Below are 21,729 nucleotides of genomic sequence, written 5' to 3'. Positions count from 1 at the left end.
TTTATAAATGTGACAATGCTATTTATTTTTAATTTTCTGTTATGTATTACAGAAAGTTAGCTCAAGAAATTCCAGCAACTGAGAAAAACTTACCATGCCTCATCACACTAGTAGTACACCTTTCAAATTATTTGGGAAGAAATAGTAAGATTAACTTCTACTTATAGCCTTAAATTTCATACAACTAGATAATTATGATATTGTGACGATCTGATTAACTTTGAAGGGTGGAAAAGAAGGAAAGGATCCGCCTCCTATTTCTGCTATTTTCAAGAAGACTAGATCAGGGAAGTCTGGGAATTTAAAAGAGCCTGAAATTGCAAAATATGTATGTCATCTTTATAGTTTTAAAAGAAACTAACATCATTATATATGTGTGGAACTAGTATAATGATTTTTTTTTAAATTACTGTAGGATGAGATAGTAAGTGTGGAAACAGAAAATCCATCACTCTCACACTTTGACGTTGTTGAAAAATGCTTTGGGCCACAAGATCGTGGTAGTGTAGTTTGTTTTGGCTTTGGTGTAAGACCTAAGGATGTACGAGGCCCTTTACCTACTAGAGCAGATCTCACAGCAAGTCTCCACGTGAAACAAAAAGAGAATAATGATCTTCAAAAGAGAATGGATGAAATGGAAAAAACCCATCAAGAGGAGCGTGAAGCAAACAACAAAAAGATGGATGATTTAGCAAAGAAACTCAATATGTTCATGTCAATGTATATGCAACAAGCTGGTACTGGTGATCAAGCTAATCCTAATGCTAATTGAAACTAAAGTAAGATGACTTTTAACCATCTATATATATATATATATATATATATATATATATATACATTTTCTCTTCTTATCTTCTAAATTTTATTGGCATGTTTGGTGAAGTTTTCTGCCGTTTTATTAAAATTTTGTCAGATTTCCTATCTCCCCACATTCCATGCCTCTTTTTTGAACCTTTTTGTCTATACTTATCTATTGATGCTTTTCTTTTTGAACTTGAAACCTGAAGTGATAAATAGTACTAATATAAAAAATTGCATCATCTTTGTTTATGTTATGTTCACTTTGAGTAAAAAGTTTAATATATGATATGCTAAATATTTTACTATTATTGTTTCAGGTTAGGTTTCTTCCATCATTATCTATATGTTATAATTGTACATGAATTCTTTATAGTCGGGCAAATGCATAAAAATCATCAAAATATTAGTTGTCATTTTAATAGTTCTAATATGTTTGATTGTCCATCCTAAATATTACCTGTGTTTAAATGAATTGCAGGAGATATATAGTAGATATTATTGGAACAACTTTTGAAGACTCGACAATGCTCAACATGCTCATTGAAGCTTCTAATTTGGTGATTGATCGAATCCACTAATTTTAGTTAGTGGATTCTAAGCACATCGTATATATGATGATTTTTGCTATTTTGGATGATTAAGGATATGTGTATCCTTACTTTTGAATATTTGTAATTGACATTGTGTTAAACTATATACGATATCAATGAGCAAGTTTGAAGTTATTATAAGGGTGTGCTAAACTGCAACTTTATAACTATTTTGATGAGTATGTTATTTGTACAGGAATTATATTTAAAAGTTATACATATAAAAAATGACGACAAGAAATATGGTCGTAACTATAAAATTATTCGCCGTAAGTAATTAACATTAAATTTCAGAAACAATAATTGCGACAAGTAATCTTCTCGTGAATGTGTACAATTGTTGTCTATGAGGAAAATGACGACAAGAAATCCGGTCGTAATTATAAAATTTATTTGTCGTAAGTAATTAACATTACATTATCAGAAACAATAATTACGACAAGTAATCTGGTCGTGAATGTGTACAATAACGACAAGTTTTGTACCTCGTCGCAAAAAACTTAATTACGACGAGTCTTCAAAACCAGTTGTCAACTTTTCGCGACCAAGCCTATAGCGACGACTGACGACCATACGCGTTTCTCGTCGTAAAAGCCCTTTTACAACCAGATTAAGCTCATTTGCAACTAGAAAACTCGTTGTTGATGAGCTATTTTCTAGTAGTGAATTGCATATTCCCTTTAACATACAATATGGTGATCAATAAAAAAATATAATAAAATTAACATTAATATTGGAAGCAATTCAACAATAAATTGTTAGTTAAATCAAATATAAATAAACCTAATCATGATGCTAGCAACAAGAATAAAAATAAGAGTAATTAAGTGATTAATTACTCATTTAACGCGTTTCCTTGAATTGCTACATCATGCAAAACTGTTAGTAACTTCAATAAAAATATAAATTAAATTAAAACAATTAAATTAAATAAAAAGTAGAGTTGATTTGGTCCAAACCCTCAGTTAATTCTACCTTTCACGCCTTGGTTTAAGGACGAAACCTCGGGTCAAGTATGGACTCCTTGGAGTGCTCAAGGGATGTATGGAGGAAGAATAGGGAGGCTAGTATTTAGGCTAAAGAGGGAGTAGAGAATGATTTTTGGTGTAGGGAGAAAGAGAATGATTTTTGGTGCCCCTGTTTTGGGTAATTTTACCCATGCCACGTGGGCCAATCATATCCTGACACGTGTCATACTCTGGTTGGATCGAATTGGACCAATCTCCATTTGACACGTGTCCTTCCTAGAACTCGGGAGAAAAAAGGCGGCCTTCAAGGGCCCAAATCTCGAGTAAGCCATAATACGGCTCAGCCCAACAAAATTAGGTCAGAGTGACCTAATCAAGAGCACGTTTCCCAATGACCCAATAAATAGGGAGGTTCCCCTTATTTTTGGGACACCTACAATTGATTACAGCATACCCTACATTCTCTTACATAGAAGCACCTGATCTCGGAATCCGAGAAGGTCTCACCTAAATTTCCGCACCTTTTTCCTACTCTCATTCAAGTACTAACTTGATCAACCACCTGGAGTCTCCGTTGTTTTGCAGGTACAGGTCGCATTCACCAATCTTCGAGCTGTAACTCTCCCGAGGGACAAAAACACCTAAAACATTTGGCGCCGTCTGTGGGGAGAGTACCTCATGGATGGTTCAAGAGTCTGTACCGCCTCCTGACACCAAGGCTAACCAGCCGGAGATCTTTACAGATAATGAGGATGATGATCCTCAGGTCGAAACATACATAGCCAAAGATTGCTCACTCATCACAAAGCGCATTCGTCCCAAAGACACTCTTGAACGAGGTGGAAGCCAGGCGGGTACGAGTAGGTCCCCTGGTCAACCGGAAGGGGAAACCTAGTCGACAAGGGGTCAGGCTCCAGTCACTAGAGACGAGCTCATGAAATTCATGACGAGTTTCAAGGGCGAGATTAAGGACCTGATCGAAAAGAAAATGGCTGGTTCCAACAAGGGTAAGCCGGCCAAAAAATCTCCTTGAGCTGCGAGGAAGAAGTCAGTTAGGGACAGGCACCCAACTCCGCATCCAAAGGACAAGGCAGCCGCAACCCTTGACTGGTCCAAGATCCTTCTACCCCAGAAGGGTCCAAGAAAGCCCACCCGGGAGGATCAACCAGTGGGTAACAAAAACTCTACCCCTGACGCTCGACAGATCATCGAGCGCCGGAGGAGTCAGCAACTGTCTGAGTAAGCCTCTACTTTAAGCTTTCCAGACAGCTTCAAAAACACATCTGTAGGGAACATTCAATCCTTGCATGAGAGCCATACAGGAAGTAACACCGTCCATTCCGGCCCTCAGATGATTGGGAATGCACCGTACGTACCCCCTATGGTTTACGGTCCGTATTCTTCGCATTTCATGCAGCCGACTCTCTTTGGGGGTCAGGCGGCATATAATGTCCAACCTTTGGACTGGCAGCTCTGTCTGCTCAAACTTGGTGAAAAAACTTCTGCGTTCACCAAGGAGATAACCGAGACGGCACAGCCGGCCAAGGTTAAGAACATATAGGTTGGTGCCTATGATGGTACCACCAACCCGGAGGACCACCTCATGGCCTACTCCAACCTCATGCACATGCAGGGTTGGAGGATGCTATGTGGTGTCGGTGCTTCCCGGCTACATTGAAGGACATTTCCCAACAATGGTTTGGTAACCTGCCAGCCGGATGTATTGACAGCTTCAGGAAAACAAGTCTCGACTTGAGCACCATCCAACATTCCTGTTTGCCTCCAACTTCTCAATGAACATCCCCGCCAAGAAAACAAGTCTCGACTTGCGCACCATCCGGCAGGGAGATAGAGAAGGACTTCTCTCCTATGTCAGGCGGTTCAACCTTGTGAGAATTGAAATCTAGGGGTTGTCTAATGAGGTAGCCTATACAGACTTCTTCAAGGGTCTAAAGGACGGGTCGACCTTTAAGTTCGACCTTGTCCAGAAGAGGGTCTTCACCCTTCAAGAGGCGTTGATAGAGGCGGAGAGCTTTATCCAAGCCACCGACCTCTGCTCGTCCAGCCATCAGTCAGACTCCAAGAGGTCCGACAAGCAAAAAGAGAGTCGGTCTGCTCAGCCGGCCTAGAAAGGTGTAAGAGCAAAAAGAGAAAAGAAGTCTGGGCGGTTGAGGAACCTGACCAGCCGTCCAAAAAGAAAAAGAAAGAATTCAAACTGTATGTATCACGGTATGAATTCAATAAAGACTGTTACACTATTTTTACAGAGGTGAAGGACCGGCTGACCATTGAGAAGCCGAATCCTATGAAGAGTCCAGACCAGTCGTGGAACAAGAATAAATTCTGCCACTTCCATCAGGAAGTGGGCCATGACACCAACGACTGCTATAGTCTCAAGCGGACGTTGGACCGTCTGGCTGACAAGGGCTTGCTGAAGTCCTATGTCCTGAAGTCCAAAGCGGCATCTAAGACGAATCCGGGGCAGTCGTTAAAAACTGTCCAGCCTACTAGTAGCCCGGACACCGACAAGGATCTGGTCTACACTATAGTAGGCGGATTCGCATGCGGTGGCCCGACCATTTGGGGCACCAAGAATCATCTAAAGAGGATGATCCATTCAGTTGATGATTGACAAGTGTCCTCCAGTGGTACATTCCCAGACGTCCTCATCACTGAGAAGGATCGGGGCAAAGTCCGCCGACCGCATGACGACCCAGTCATCATTGAATGCAAGGTCGCCAACCAGTTGGTTAGCCGGATCCTAATAGACACGGGTAGCTCCTCTGATCTCATCAGCTACAAGTGTCTATCCAAGCTTAATTACAAGCTTGACAGTCTGAGCGACGTCTCCCATCTATTAGTTGGCTTTGGTGGAGGAGTCGTGCTCCCAATCGGATAGATTGATATACCCATCCGGCTGGGGGAGAAAGGGAAAGGGCGACACATGGTCATCTGGTTCCTGGTGGTTAAAGAGCTGACCGCGTATAATATTGTTCTTGGCCGACCCACTCTAAACGAGTGTAAGGCTGTCATCATCCCAGCTCTCATGCTTCTCAAGTATGAAAAGGATGATGGCTCTGTTGGCTTCCTCAATAGGGACCAAAAGACGGCAAGGGAGTGTTATCTCTCAGACGTGAAGCCGACTGCTTTTGAAGCCGGTTAGCCGAAGGAGCCAATAGACCTTGATGATGTTAGGGACCTTGATTCGCCCCCTCCAGCCGCAAAGAAAAGAAAAAATGAGCAGCTGGTGGAGGTGAAGAAAGAGAAGGAATAGCAATCACTGACCGGGGAATGGTCAGATGATCTACGTCCCCAGCCAGCTAGTGAGCACATTGATATTCCTCTGGACGACAGCCTTCCAGAGCGAACTGTTAAGGTGGGGACGGTTGCCTTTGAAAGGCTTGGAGCAGACTTGCACCATCTGCTAAAAGAATTCAAAGACATTTTTGCCTTTGAAGTGGAAGAGATGCCAAGCATCAGCTCGGATCTCCCTGTCCACAAACTCGCCGTGGATCCAAAAAAGAAGCCCATCAGGCAAAAGAAGAGAAATCACGGTGAGGAAAGAAGTCACGGCATCTGCCGAAGTCAAAAAGGTGTTAGACGCCGAGGTCATTCGGCCACGTAAGTTCCCTGATAGGGTTGCGAACGTGGTGCTTGTAAAAAAGTCGAATGGTACTTGGCACATGTGTGTTGACTACACTGACTCTAACAAGGCATGTCAAAAGGATAGTTACCCGCTTCCAAAGATTGACAGCCTTGTCGACTCTATAGCGGGGCATGCCTTGATGAGTTTTATGGAAGCCTACTCTGGCTTCCATCAGATACCCCTGTGGAAAAAAGATCAAGAGAAGACTACCTTCGTCACTGATCAGGGGTTATTCTACTATATGGTGATGCCGTTTGGCTTGAAGAATGCGCCAGCTACTTTCCAACGGATGATTAATACAGTTTTCATTTATCAGATTGGGAGGAATGTAGAGGTGTACATTGATGACATGATAGTCAAATCCAAGCTGCAGACGGATCACCTTGCTGATCTCCGAGAAACCTTCACCACACTCAGGCGACATAAGGTCGTGTTAAATCCCAAAAAGTGTGTTTTTGGTGTTGAGTCTAGGAAGTTTCTCGGATTCCTGATTGATCAAAGGGGGATAGAGGCTAACCCCAAGAAGATACAGGCGGTGATTGACATGAAGTCACCCCGCTCTATCAAAGAAGCTCAAAGGCTTACCGGTTGTCTGGCTGCGCTTGGGAGATTTCTTAGCCGGTCAGGTGACAAGTGCCTTTACTTCTTCCAGGCAATCAGGAAGAAGACTATGGGGAGATGATGCTAAGGCGGCCTTTCAGAAATTAAAAGAACATTTACACTCCTTGCCGAGGCTTGTTAGCCCTTTGCAAAAGGAGACGCTTTATATGTACCTAGCCGTCTTAGATCATGCCCTCAGTGACGTTCTCCTTGCGGAGAGAGACGGTATTCAGCTCTCGGTTTACTTCATTATCTATGTACTCAGAAATGCTGAACTTCGGTACCCCATGAATGAAAAATTTGGCCTTGCTCTTTACATGGCTGTTAAGAAGTTGAAACCATACTTCTTGGCACATCCGGTGGTGATCAACCCCTCAAGTAGCCAATGACAACCCTAGACTCATCCGACAGAATGCTGAAATGGGTTATTGAAATCACTTACGAACCAAGGAAGGCAGTGAAGGGTCAAGCGTTTGCCGACTTCATCGTCGAAATGACAAGGCCGGTTGCTCCGGACAATCTTGATCAAGTTTGGAAGGTATATGTAGACGGGAGCTCTACTATGAACGGCTGTGGTGCAGGTATTATCTGTCAATCTCCGAAAGGAGATAAATATGAATATGCATTACAGCTCAAGTTCCAAGCCTCAAATAATGAGGCATAATATGAAGCCCTGCTAGCCGGTATCCGCATGTGTAAGGCGACAAGGGCAACAAGAATTGACGCCTGCTCTGACTCTTAGTTGGTCGTTAGCCAATACCATGGTGAGTATGAAGCCACCCATCCGGCTATGATCAAATATTTGCAGGCGGTCAAGGCTGAAGTTAGGACACTTGAACAATTTCATCTAAGTCAAGTGCCCCGATCTGAAAACAACCAAGCGGATGCTCTGTCAAAATTGGCATCCTCTGCCTCCTGTGATACGCCTCGCTCAGTCTTTTGGGAAGTGATGGAAAAACGAAGCATATCTGATGATGAACCCCATTGGAGTGCTGGACCGAAGTTCTACTTGGATGGATGGCATCCAGACGTATTTAACAGGCGGCACACACCCTGATTCACCCCGGGAGGCGGCCACGCTGAAGAAACGTGCTACAAACTTTGAGATGAGAGAAGGAAAGCTCTTCAAGGTGGGGTTTCTGAAGCCTCTATTAAAGTGTGTTACCTAGAAAAGGGGAGAGAATTTCTCGAAGAATTGCATGCGGGATACTACGCCTCTCATGCAGGCGGCAGGTATTTAGCAGTCAGAGCTAGGCGGCACTATTTCTGGCCCACTCTTGAGTCAGATGCCATGGAGTTTGTTAAGAAATGTGACAAGTGTCAGAGATTTGGCAAGCTAATCAATCGCCCGGCTACTGACCTGACGGCAATCCACAGCCCTGTCCCGTTTGCTAAATGGGGCATGGAAATTCTAGGTCCTTATACGCCTGCACCAGGCGAAAAGAGCTACATTCTCGTAGCTGTGGATTATTTCACCAAGTGGGTGGAAGCAAAGGCGGTCAAAGACATCAAGACAAAGGATGTCATCTCCTTCATATGAAAGAACATTATCACCCGATTTGGGATACCCATGTCTATGGCGTTTGATAGTGGACCCCAATTCGAGACGCCTCATCTTAAAACTTGGTTAGGAGATCAAGGAATCTCACATTGTTTTGCATCACTCGGCCGACCCCAAGCATACGGCCAAGTTGAAGCCTTCAACAATCTCATCTCAGATGGTATCAAAAAGAAAATTGAAAGAGCCGGTGGTTTATCGGCTGAAGAGTTAATTCATGTCCTATGGGCCATCCGGACAACAGAAAAAGGGGCAACTGGTGAAACCCCATTTCTCATGGTTTACGTTGCTGAAGCCGTATTGCCCATCGAGCATTATGTGCCGACTCTACGAGTCATGCTATACGATGAAGAGGCAAACTAGGAGGCCATGCGGCTAGCATTGGACTCACTCCCGGAGGGCAGGGGCAATGCCGCCTTGTGTCATGAGATTTACCATCTGAGAAGGACTCGTGCCTAAAACAAAATAGTACATAAACGACCCTTAAAGGTTGGGGACTTTGTGTTACGAAAAATGGAGGCAACCGGTAGGGCTAATGAACAAGGAAAGCTAACTCCTAATTGGGAAGGCCCCTACCGGATCTATGAAGAAGTAAGAAACGACACCTACCGGCTGAAAACCCCAGACGGCAGGCGGCTGCCTAGAACTTGGAATGTAGACAACTTGAAAAAGTACTACTTATGAGACTTGTAAACTTTTGTAAATAAAAAGCGCATCAATGAAAAGTTGCTTTTTGTTTCCAATTTGACTTAATTGCTATGTATATACATGCGCAACAATCTACTACCGACTGTGGAAATCACAGATGGTTTATTGAATAAATAAGCTAGGATAAATACCTAGCGGCTAACCTGAAATTGAGGCCAATGGCCGGATGCAAATTTCTTTTATAAATTTGGCTGCTCCAATATGAGTATGGCGTCCGGCGACACCCCTCCGGGTGTTATCGTCGCAGAGGGCATTCTTTCGTTTGCTCTACCAGCATATACAGACGGCAAAGATTGAACGACCTAATTGGTTAACTCATAGTTGTCTTCCCAAAATAGTCTAAAAGAATGATTAAGCTTAAAACCGAAGGTCAAGTGACATCAGTCGGTTAATTACTGAAGTTCTCTATTAGACTATTCAACGATGTTGTACCAGTCGCCCCAATAGGGCAGGCGAACCAGGTGCAATGGATTGCAAGCACCCCAGATGCCGTCTAGGGACCATCAAGTAGGCAAACAATATGTTCCTTATTCCATTAACTGCCAGGTGGCAAGTTCCCGTCTGGCTTACAAAGAAATGAAATGCAAATGCAACAAAAAGGGGGAAATAAGGCTTTGATCCAGCCTACTCCCCGGTTGGGTAAAACGGCTACTTATTATTTATGTGGACGATTGTGTATTTGGTTTGGGGCAATCACTACTATGATTGATTGACTTAGGAACATTCCATATTCTTTAAAGTATCAAACATTCCAAAGTCAATCAATCAAAGAATTACTGAAAGCAACCACACAGCCGCCAGGGGCAAGAATAGCCGGTACACTATTTAATTTGAATTGCTGAATTGCCGCATGCTCTAAAACGTTAGGCAAAAATTCAAAAATCAATCAAATTTGCAAAATCAGTGCAGAAATTGAAACAAAATCAGCTGACTCAATCGGCAAACTTCATTCAAGCCGGTAAAAACCGGATAGTAATGTTAACTGGATAACATATGGGATAGAAAATAAAAATTATCACCCGACTTCTTAATCAGTAAAAATATACAAATACTCGGCACGTAAGCTAGAAGAGCTAAAAATTTGGCATACTGCCGCAGAAAATTCAAGGCTAGGCCGCCTGGTTCTCCTCTTTGGGATTCTCCCCATCAGATTGGAGTTCAATGGCTTCTCCTTCTTCGGGGAGCTCCTTGGCAGGGTCCTCAAGCTCTCTGTTAGCCTAGGCCTCGAAGGACTCGGGCTCCGGCTCTCCCTTCTCTCTTAAATACACTACATTTTCTGCATATTGAAAAGCCAAAGCCCACATGCCATAGTCCTTGTTGGGGTAGAGAGCATTCCAGGCGATCTTCATCCGGGCGTCGAAGTCCGCTTCATTTTCAGCAATTAGGCGGTCTTGCTCCGCCTTGATTGTTGCCTTGATATTCATTTGGACTCACTCCGCATCCTTCTTCAGCTTCTCAACCTCAACCTTGAGATTTACATTCTCCCGGGAGGAACCCTGCAAGGCCTTGAGGTCTTCCTCTGCCTTCTTGAGTTTGGATTCAGCCGTGTTGGCCTTCTCCCTGGCCTCATCCAAGGCTTTTTGAAGACCCCTGATCTAATCCGCTTGTTAGATTAATTCGGCTTTAGTTTCGAGTTCATTAATTGAACATTGATATTCAGTAACATCCTGAGAATCCCTAGCTGATCTAATGACTCTCTTTACCTCCTTCCTCTTTCGGACATATGGTCATTTGAGTCCATCAACCCTGAGCATGGCCAGCAGACACAAACGGTGTCAATCATGCGGGACATATTATACTTAGTTCCAGAAAAGGGTAATTAGATATACCTCAGACAGGAGTGCAGTGATCCGTTCAACATTGAATGGATCATTGCCCGGGATGGCATCCTTCTCCTTCTTGGGGACGGCCGCCAGCATGGACCAGGCATGCGCCTGGACGTCTGGCCATCGGGGGGATTGATCTGCACCATATGTGAAAGGGGGTGAGTGAGCTATATAGGCGGCACCATTTTGATGCCGACTGTTCAACAAAGAAGACTGTTGAGAGTGAGATTTCACTCGCAACGGCCATCCTAGCTTAGGCGGAGATTCAAAGGGATTGTATTTACCTTCAGGAGCTTGTAGTTTTTCAACACCCACAGGCGCAGCGGGGCCATATCAAAGCCCACTCCAAAGCCTCCGATGGGAACATTTCTCCCCCCGATGCGGAGGCGGTTCCTCTCAGAAGAGCCTTCTAGGCCCGTCTTACCTGAAGCCGCTTTGGCAGACTTCGCAGGCTTGGTGGGGGCGGAGGCGGTCTAATCCCGTCCCCGTTTGAATAGGTTGTTAGTAAATGACTTAGGTGCCTCTACACCCTGCAATTAAAGAAGTATTAAATATACAACCGGCAACGCCTATTGGAGAAACGGTGCAAGAAGCTAGACGGTTCTTTACCTCAGCCTTCAGCTTGGCGGCCTTAGCCTCCGCCAGGTCTATCCGGATTTGTGCAGAGGACCGCTTGGGAGTCTTCTTGTCAGTTACCATGTTCAAAGCTTCTTCTGCAAAAATAATGAACACATGGTTAGTGCAAAATCAAATTGGCTAACACTAGTACAAGTGGAATGAAACTGGATGTATATCAAACAAATGCTTTGGAAACATCGTGCTAAGCCCACAGGCGGATAAGAACACCTTATCTCTAAACCATGCGCAAATGGGAATCCAATTATTAGAGACCTTTATTACGTCCCCGGTTGAGAGTGTCTGCGGTTGGAGCTCAAAAAATTTGGTTTCCATGATAGCGTCATAGTCATCCCCTGGGATTCGGGAAAGGGCACATTTGCGACCTAGTAGGTCGGGCGTTTTATTATATTGGCGTAGATCCCGGTTCTCTTGATGGGTTGGGGCAGACATCAGATAGAAACGGGTCTTCTAACCGTCATATTTGGACACCTTGTCCAATGTCATTTGATACTGAGGGAGGGTGGTCAAAGTGTACCACGCCCTCCAACCGCTTGGGTTACGGCTGAGATAGTGCATGTGTGCAAAAGCCTCTCAGCTGGGATTCAAGTTTTGCATCTCACATGCGGCAACATATCCCAGGATGTTAGCCCATGAATTTGGGGAGAGCTGCCAGACGCCCAGGCCATAACCCCTGAGTATGGCTTTCACAGCATGGTGAAGCGGGAACCGGAGGCCTGCCGCCTCATAGAATCCAAAGTAAGCATTGGCATTCTCCAGGTCATCTTTCTAAGAGATGGTCACTAGCTCAAGCGGCACCTGGATAGTATATCCATTCCCTAGGGGCCACTTCTTTACAAAGCTTTCAATGCCCTTTAGCATTGCCCGCCTGTCTTTGCCGGAGATATGGATCTGAAAGGGGTCGTCCTTTGCTTCCCATTTTTTCCTCTCTTCGGCCTCACTATCCTCAAGCGGGGAAAGAGGCGCATCACTATCATCCTCAGGGCTAGACCTTGAGGCGGAGCTTTCACCGTCTCCCTCGTCGCCGACTGACCCCGACGCAGACTCTTCCCCATCTCTATCTTCGGGACCAGCTTCATCAAGGTCCATTTGGGAGACGGCTCCATCTTCGTCTCTACCCTCATCGTATAAGATGGTGTCACTTGGGGTTTTAGGAATCCTATACGGGGAATATTCCCCTGAGCTTTCATTGCTCTCTGACCCCTCAACCGGGGTTACCTCATTAGACGGCACTTCCAAACTACCGTCTCTTCGACGCCGTCTGGAGGCTGTCTATTTAGTTCTAGCCATCGTGTCCTGCACAGACACATAGATTGTCGGTGGAGGAGTACAAAATTGCTCCATACACCTAGAGCCGGCACTCCCAGTCCTAGACTCAGCCGTACCAGGAGACCGGCTGACTACTAACCTAGGTCGTGCCGTGTGTGCTGGTGATGAGTCCATTTACTGAATGAATTGAAGAAAATGTAAATGAGCTGAAGGGGGTAGAGGCGGTACCTTACGTTTGTCTCTAAAAAGGGGGCAAATGGCGTTGACTGACGCTGCTGGAGTTGACTTTGCTTGCTTGGGGCACAGGTGGTTGTAAGCCAACTGAGGCAGGCGGAAAACGAGCAGAGCTTGTGTTCACACGGACAGGCGGCATACTCTCTCTCTAGAATTGGTGATTTTCTCTCTCTAGAATGTTTTGGAAACGTCTAAAATGAGGGGGGTAAATCGTGTATTTATAGAGGGGTAAAAAACAGGGGCATCCTGGTTATTCCCCGGAATGTGAATGGTTAAACTTTCATAGTAAAAAATATAAAAAAAAAATTAAAAAAAAACTTTATTACTATTTTCTATGGCTGAGTGACATGTGTCACAGATGCCACGTGGCGCGCCACGTCATATCTGTGAGGGGCAAATGTTTTGGGTAATTTTACCCATGCCATGTGGGCCAATCATATCCTGACACGTGTCATACTCTGGTTGGATCGAATTGGACCAATCTCCATTTGACACGTGTCCTTCCTAGAACTTGGGAGATAAAAGGCAGCCTTTAAGGGCCCAAATCTCGAACAAGCCGTAATACGGCGCAGCCCAGCAGAATTAGGTCAGAGTGACCTAATCAGGAGCACATTTCCCAATGACCCTATAAATAAGGAGGTTCCACCCATTTTCCGGAACACCTACAACTGATTGCAACATACCCTACATTCTCTTACATCAGAGAAGCACCTGATTCCGGAATCCGAGAAGATCTCACCTAAATTTCCGCACCTTTTTCCTACTCTCATTCAAGTACTAACTTGATCGTCGGAGGCGGAGCTCCAACTACCCGGAGTCTCTGTTTTTTTGCAGGTACAGGCCGCATTCACCAATCTTCGAGCTGTAACTTTCCCGAGGGACAAAAACACCCAAAACAGCCCCGAAATTGTAGAAATCAGGTTTTTATTTATAGAGGAGACGAATAGGGGGATGCACGGAACCCTAGAAGAGATAAGAACCGCAGAAAACCCTAATTGAGCACCGTGACACGGTACAGTCCACCATGGCACGGTGAAGCACATCTTGTCGCAGTGTATAATTTGCCTAAAAATGCGTCCAGATTCATAAGCGCGTGAGAAAAAATGCGGAATAGACACGGGAAAGCACCATGACACGGTGATAATTACTGTTTCATGGTACAAGGCACTGTGCCACGTTGGCATGCTCCGTGGCTCGGCATGTTAGCTGTTGCGCGGTAATTCCAGTTTTTTATGCGTTTTTAAAACTATGATAACTTTTGATCCATAACTCGGTATAAGGCATATAATATATCATTGGAAAGCTTATCAAGTCTACTTTCCAAACCAATTAGAATCGGTCAAAATCATTTTTAGATTTTAAGATATGGCCGTTTTAGTGAAAGGGTGTCGATTTTGGGCCGAGTTTAGTATTTTGCTCATATCTTCTTCGTTTTAAATCGAAATTGGGCTTATAATATTTCGTTGGAAATCTTATTATAAGGTATATCCAACCAAATAACATATGGATCAAAATTATAGGGCCAAAAAATCAGTTCAGCTCGGTTTTGTGATGTGGACACGAAAAGAGGAAAATATGTTATGGTTTGGGGAAAATGGGCTAGGAATTGGGTTGGTTTATGAAATGTATTGGGATTGAATATGGATTTAAGTACTCCAAAGATTAAATACTCAACGCGACCAATAACAGCGGTGAAAGGTTGTTCATCATCGGGTTTGGTTTTGGGGAGACATTTTTAGGTGTCTACAGATGTGTTTAGAGATGAGTGACCCATCAGGGCCAACATGGGTTTCGAATTCTATGTCGTTATCAGTGTCATGGTCTGAATAAACCTCCCCATCCACCGTAGGCCTCTTGGGATTAGGAGGCGGTACAGACTCTTGAACCAACTTAGAGGTACTCTCCCCACAGACGGCGCCAAATGTTTCGGGGTTTTTTATGTCCTGTGGGAGAGTTACAACACCAAGACTGGTTCGGGGCCGACAATCAAGTTAGCATACGTTGGGAGTAAAAACGTGTGGAAAGTAAATATCTTCTCGAATTCCGAGATTAGGTATTTCCTCTGTTTCCGAGAATAAGTAATGATGTAATGATTGTAAAGTGTCCCAATAATTGGGGGAATCTCCCTATTTATAGGATCCTAGAAGTTTATGACCTTATCCTAGGGTTTTATGACCTAGGAACTTGGGATGCGCCGTTTTCGGCGGCCTCGGGAAATGGGCCATGATTGCCGCCAATTCCTGAAGGGGTATCTGCCTGCCACATGTCATACGTACTCTTGTTGGTCCATTTGGAGACCTTGCTAGGGTGACCGTGTCATGCTCTGATAGGACCACGTGGCAGGGTAAAAATACCCTAAATAAAAGTCATAAAATTGACGTGATCAAAATAAAAATATACTATGTAAAACCATAAAAACATAAAGTTGACATGGTTAAGAGTAAAAATTATTCCCTTAACCGGTAACCTTAAAAAGTATAAACTTTTAAATTATCTTACCATATTAAAACACAAATTTATATTTATCGCGATCGTATTATTTCACTATTGGCGGCGATTAAAAAAATTGATAAAAACATACAAAACTAGATCTAAACAATGAAAAAGCGAATAAAACTGAGATCTAAATTCACGTCGGCGACATAATAATATGCAATATGTGATGCGTATGAAATCCTGCTGTTCCAATTACCACCGGATAATTATTTATTGATATAATTGGTCTGAATTGAAATTTAATGGATGCAATATTAACTATGGGAGATAAAGAAAAAAAAAGGTAGCATTATTTCACTATTGACGATTGTTCATCAAAATTGAAGAAAGAATACAAAAAATAGACCGAAATAAGCAAGACAAAAAAAAAAGATAAAAAAATTGGAAAAGAAAAAGAAAAGGTAAAAATGGGAAAAAAAAAGAAAAAAAAAAAACCGTAACGTGGCATTATGGCGTCCACCAAAGCAACAAAAAAACAAAACAAAATAAATAAGTAAGAATCAAAATGCAACAGAAAATGAAAACAGGTGCAAGATCCGAACTTCACGCCGATGTTACTATTCCCATATACTTATTACTATTTATCAACGCGTTTTATTCATACATCCCACAAGTATTTCTCTTTTACTCTCGTCCATATAACACTCAATTATCTTTAGATAAATATCGATGTGTTTGGTCCGAACTTATATTTATCGGATCAAGTATTAATTGCAGGACGAAAAAACAATATTATTTTAGTTTGCGGTAAAAAAATGTACATCAAAGGAGGTCCCTAAAATAAAATGACGTGTACTACCTTTTTTAGGTGAGATAAAAAATTTATTGCAGGAAAAGAAATATTTGTCATTTTCCTACCTTGGTTGGGCACGAGTCTTTGGAGTAGTTAACTTTATAGGTAAGCTGACCAAATAATTGAGTATTGCTCAAGTCAAAATAAAAATCACTAGATAAAATAAAAAAGTACTCTAACATTCTAAATGAAAATATTTTAGCATATACTTGTGTTATTATCACATAATAATAAAATAAAATAAATAAATAAATAAAAAGCAAAATAATGATAAGCGTTGCAAAAACAACAATTATAATGATAAAAATAATAAATATAATATTAATGATGATGATGATGATAATAATAATAATAATAATAATATTATTTATAATGATTAATCGCAATAATAATATCAAAATTTGGTGTCTATAAGCCCTTAAACATGTGATTTGCGAGAGAAGTTTTTCAAATGCAACATTCCTGGTGGAGAGAAGACTAACATGTGAACAATGTGTTGAGGCATCAATTAACACGAGGTAATATCTGAACGGTCCACATGTTGGGTGTATTGACCCGCAAGTGTTTCCTTGTATGCTTTCTAGGAATGAAAGATTTTCACCTTCAAGTTTACCTTTTGAAGTTCTAATGATTAGTTTTCCAAGTAAGCAAGCTTTATAATGAAGTTCATTTGATTATGGGATCCGTACATTATTTAACGGATGTCCATTTAAACTTTTAATGATCTTTATCATCATGCTTGTTCCAGGATGACACAAGTAGTCATGCCATATATTAAACATTTCTTGGTTGTCTACCTTTTGGTTAAACACAAAATATATTTTAATTGGACTGATATAAGTAAAGTACAATCTTGAGGAGTATGTTTCTAAATTTTAAAGAGTCTCGTTATTGCCAGATTTTCTTTTGACGAGATGCATATACTCCTTATTTTCATTAACGGTTTCCATGTGACAACCATTCAGACGTAAATATTTGAAACTCAATAGATTGTGACTTATGTTGCTAGAATATAATACGTTTTTTATTGTTACTTTTGTAGCTTTTGGTAATATTACACAAGCTTTTCCTGAGCCCTCAACCATATTGACGGTGCCGGTAATTGTGTTGAGATTGGTTTTTATTGGCTTGATATGAGTAAAGTATGACTTGTTGCTCAAAATGCTGTGTGTAGTTGCGCTATCAATTAGGCATTTTTCAGCATTTGTAGTGTTATTTTCCATTGTCTTCACATGAATAGAGAAAGGATTAGTAAATTTGTAATCTACAAAACAACGTATGAGAAAGAAAAACACATCTTTATTATAGCATATTTTACAAAATCTATAACCTATATAAAAGCCCTAAGTTCATTTACTGTTGCACATTTACTATTCCTTATGAAAGGAGAAATGATGCCCGTGCCCTTAGCCCCTGATCTTGATTGCCCAAATTGCCAGGGTTATTTTGGTCTTTTTGGCTTGTTCCTGCTTTTTTTCCGTCATCATTTCCCTCTTTTCTCCATTTCCTCTCTCTTTCCTTCTTTTCTCAGTTTCCCCAATCTTCTTCCTCAAATCGCCAAAAATGGTATCAATAACTCTGCAAAGCCCTATTCCAAACGATCACTTCCTTCTTATTCTCAGAAAATCCATTTCTACTCCAACAGTTACCGAGCTCTTCTCTTTCCTACCTCATCTATATCCGCCATTGTTGAACAAGCTTCCAGAAATGAGGCTTGCCCCTCCCTCCTCTTAAATTCTGTACGATTTTAACAAAAAAATCTTTGTTTTGATTTCTTTTTGGACAATTATTGAAGAATTAGGGGTTTTCGATTTTGTTTTTTTTATCATTAGCGCATAATTAGGGGTTTTCAATTTTCTTTGCTCGAAATCGTCAACATTTTGAATAGAGAGGGAAGTTGGGTGTTTTAATTTAAAGTAGCAGTTGATTCACAACATCACAAGAAATCGAGCAGTCGAACTTTTTCTCCAATTGATTTTCATTCAAATTTCCTTCTGTTAATGTAATTAACTGAACAAAATCTTCGCTAAGCTGTTATTTTGATAAAAAAAGGGTACACTCAAATTTTGAATTAATAATAGTGATTGTTTCCAAAATTTGATTGTCTTCTACGACAATGTTCAAGCTCAATTTATGTACAAATATGTATCTTTAGCTAGAAATTGCATAATTTTACAGCATTTCTGATATGTCTATAATATATAGTGATTTACCCCTGTCCCTTGGTCATAATTAGTAGTGTTTTTGGCTCTTTAGAGCCACTTTTATTACTAATTTTTTTTTCTAGTGTTTTCGTAGTTTTGGCTGAGTTTTGTAGGCAATTGCACACTTGGAGCATTTTTTCGGGATTATTTGGAGCAACTACGAGCATTAGAAGAGCACGACCATCTTTCATAGCCCAAGGCCGGTTAGAGTTATCAAACCTGTGATTAAGGGCTCGATATAGGAGAAGCTGAGGCATTGGACCGAGTTTTAAAGCCCCAAAAAGGAAATCCGGATTGGGCTAAAGAATTGAAGCCCAATCATTAGTCCAAAAGGCCCAAGGCATTCGCCTGTCCGAATAGGAGCTCGTTTGAAGGCGCGCCCGGCCGGGCGTGGCGGAAGAAGGAACAAGAAGCCCTTTGCCCAAGCTCGCGCCTGACCGGGCGCGAGAGAAGCTTCGATGATGAAAAAGGTGAGCCCGGCCGGGCAATGCTTCGCCCGACCGGGCACATGTCTTAGAGGATCGTTTCCGACGATTGTTACTTAGTTTCTAATTAGGATTTTTAGGAGTTTTGTATAAATATGTTTTAGTTTCTTTTGGTACAATTACCTCCCTTTCATTAGTTTAATCTTCTCTTAAGCTTAAACTTCTCTCTTGTTTCTCTCTCTACAACTTTGCTCTTTAATTCAATTCATATTTTCCGTTAATCTTGGTAACGATTTCTTCTTTATTATTTTCATTAATTTAATTTCTTTAATTCATCATGTCTTGTTTAGTTGCTTTGATTAGTTTAGATTTAATTATGTGTGAGTAGTTTTCTTTCTAGGGTTTGTGGGGATCCATAAATAATATGAAGGGGTAAATTTTTATTGTTGATTGTCAATGCTTGATTAATTTCTTATTGATTGTTTTAATGCTATGCAATTAGATTTGTGCAGATTTAATTTGTATGAGTTTAGCAATATTAATTCGAGACTCGAAAGATGAGAATTGATATTTAGGCTTAGTTTCAATAGGCAGCTAGGTTAATTTATAAATGGTTATGACAAGATTTGAGAGATGCGATTTAATACTGGTAGATTAATTCTTTGATTGTAATACGTAGCGAAAGCCCTTTATGATCTGATTATTTATTGCATTGGTGATTGACTATTATGTTTTACCCTGGAATATTGTTTATTGGCGAACCTATGCCCTAGGCTTTTATTAATTGATTTCTTTTTACTTTTATCTCCCTTAGTTTAATTTGTCATATCTATAATTTAATTACTTAATAATTTAGACTAATTTAATTAATTAGGAGTAGAAAGACTTGTTTCCCTGTAAATCCAACCCTACTTCCCTATCTGCTTTAGCTAGAAGATTTAGGAATTAGTTTTGGTTAGGTGATACGACTTTAGCCTGTCAAAATTTGGCGCCGTTGCCGGGGAGATGGTTTTATTTTTATTTCTAATTGTTTTTTGTATTCTAGATTATTCTCCTTCGTCCTAGAGAACGTGAGTTCTTTGGGACAGTTCTCATATTTGTCGTCTAGTTCTTTGTTTATGCCCAGGTGTTCCAGATCAGGTTACATCCCTTTCGATCCTGAGATTGAGCGTTCTTTTCATAGACAAAAGAATTTGAACAGGCAAAAATATTGGCAGGTTTTGGGGGTGATATTCCTAGGGATCCTCCATCTGATTCCAGTGATTCGGAAGTTTCTTCAGAACCAGAATCAGAGATGAAAGGAAGTCAACCTAAAAAGCTCAGCGATTATTCACAGCCGTCCCTGACGGATTTTCCACACCTTTCTCCTACTCCAACTCTTGATGGGGTGCAATTTGAGATCAAACCCCAATTTATCACGATGATTGAAAGAAAGCAATTTAGTGGAGCTAAGGGTGTAGACCCTAATCTTCACATTGTAGATTTCTGTCAATATTGCAATACCATTAGGCAAGCTGAGGTCATGTAAGACCAAATCAGGGAGATTCTTTTTTCCTTTTCTTTATGTGGAAAAGCTAAACTGTGGTTTAATGGTTTGAATAGAATTGCACTTGATATTACTGATTGGAAAACTCTTGCTTTGAATTTTTATAATAAATATTACCCTGTAGAAAGCATAGTTTTATTGAGAAGTGAAATATAAAACTTTGTCCAATAGCCAAATGAAAGGAATAGTGTCCTTCGAACAAGTGTATTATTCCAATAGGGGGTTCGGAATTATTAGATAGCTAATTTTTCAGTGAGGTCAAGTGATCGGAATGCCTGGGTGGAGGCCGCTTCCGATCAGTAATATTAATGCATAATTAATATTACAGCTTAATCTTGACTGAACCCTTCGGGTCACACCCAAGCAACTAACGAGCCGAAGCGACGAATTAATTAGGAATTAATTAATAAGTCGACCGAGTAATTAGTATTTAGACATCGGAAATTCGAGCTTGGAGCGTCGAAACCGAGCGTCGGAAGTCGAGTCGAAAATAGTAAAAGACGAGACGTGAAAATAATAATAAATCAACAAAGATCAAAATACCCCTAGCATCAGAATGCCCCAAGCAAACAAAGTGCTAGGGGCATATGGCCTAGCACGGTGGCTAGTATGCGCACCAAGCCGAGCCTAGGCTGGCTGGTGCGTGCTAGCGCACCAATGCTAGCATCGCAAAGCTGGGCGCTGCCTTGTGCGTGCATTGGCTAGCAGCCATGCTGCAGCAACAAGCTGCAGCAGCTAGCACCTAGCAGCATGGCTGGGCCATTGCGCGCTTCCTAGCAAGCTGGGCCTCGGCCTAGCAGTCCGCAAGCAATGCGTGGCTTGCTAGGCCGTGGCAGCTGGTAGCCCGCACCAATGTGCGTGGCATGCTGGCAGGCAGCACCTAGCAGCCCGCACATTGTGCGTGGCGTGCTAGCAGCTAGCCTCGGCCAAGCAGCCCGCACTTGGTGCGTGGGCCTGCTGAGCCGTAGCACATGGCATCCCACCTTGGGTGCCTTGGTGCCCAAGTGTGGGTGCCACGTGGCGCAAAATAAATGGGAGTTGGGGCATTGAGGTGGCCGGTTATGGGAGTGAGAGTGGGGAGCAAGTTTGGTCCCCCCTCCTCCAAATGGTCCTCTCCTACTCCTCTTTGTGAGCTTGCCACTTGTTGATTTATTACTAGTTTGATTATTAATTTTATTTTAGCCTTAAAATAAAATGGGAAAATCAAATTCTCCCACATTGATGGGAGAGCTTTTCACACTCATGATTTTCCCTATAAATACCCAAGTTGGGGTATTGGAAAAATCACTTGAGTAAGAGTTGAAAAAGGCATCGCTAGTAGTGAAAACCTTTGAACTCAAGAGTTGAAAAAGGCATCACCTTTGTGAAAACCTTTGAACTCAATTACTCGGGTTTCGGTCGGGCCTTGTTAACTCCAAGGCATTGGACC

Source organism: Chenopodium album, chromosome 15, assembly GCF_948465745.1.
Source record: "Chenopodium album chromosome 15, dcCheAlbu1.1, whole genome shotgun sequence".
Taxonomy (NCBI): Eukaryota; Viridiplantae; Streptophyta; class Magnoliopsida; order Caryophyllales; family Amaranthaceae; genus Chenopodium; species Chenopodium album.
The sequence above is the reverse complement of the archived record's forward strand: the minus strand, read 5'-3'. Positions refer to the sequence as shown.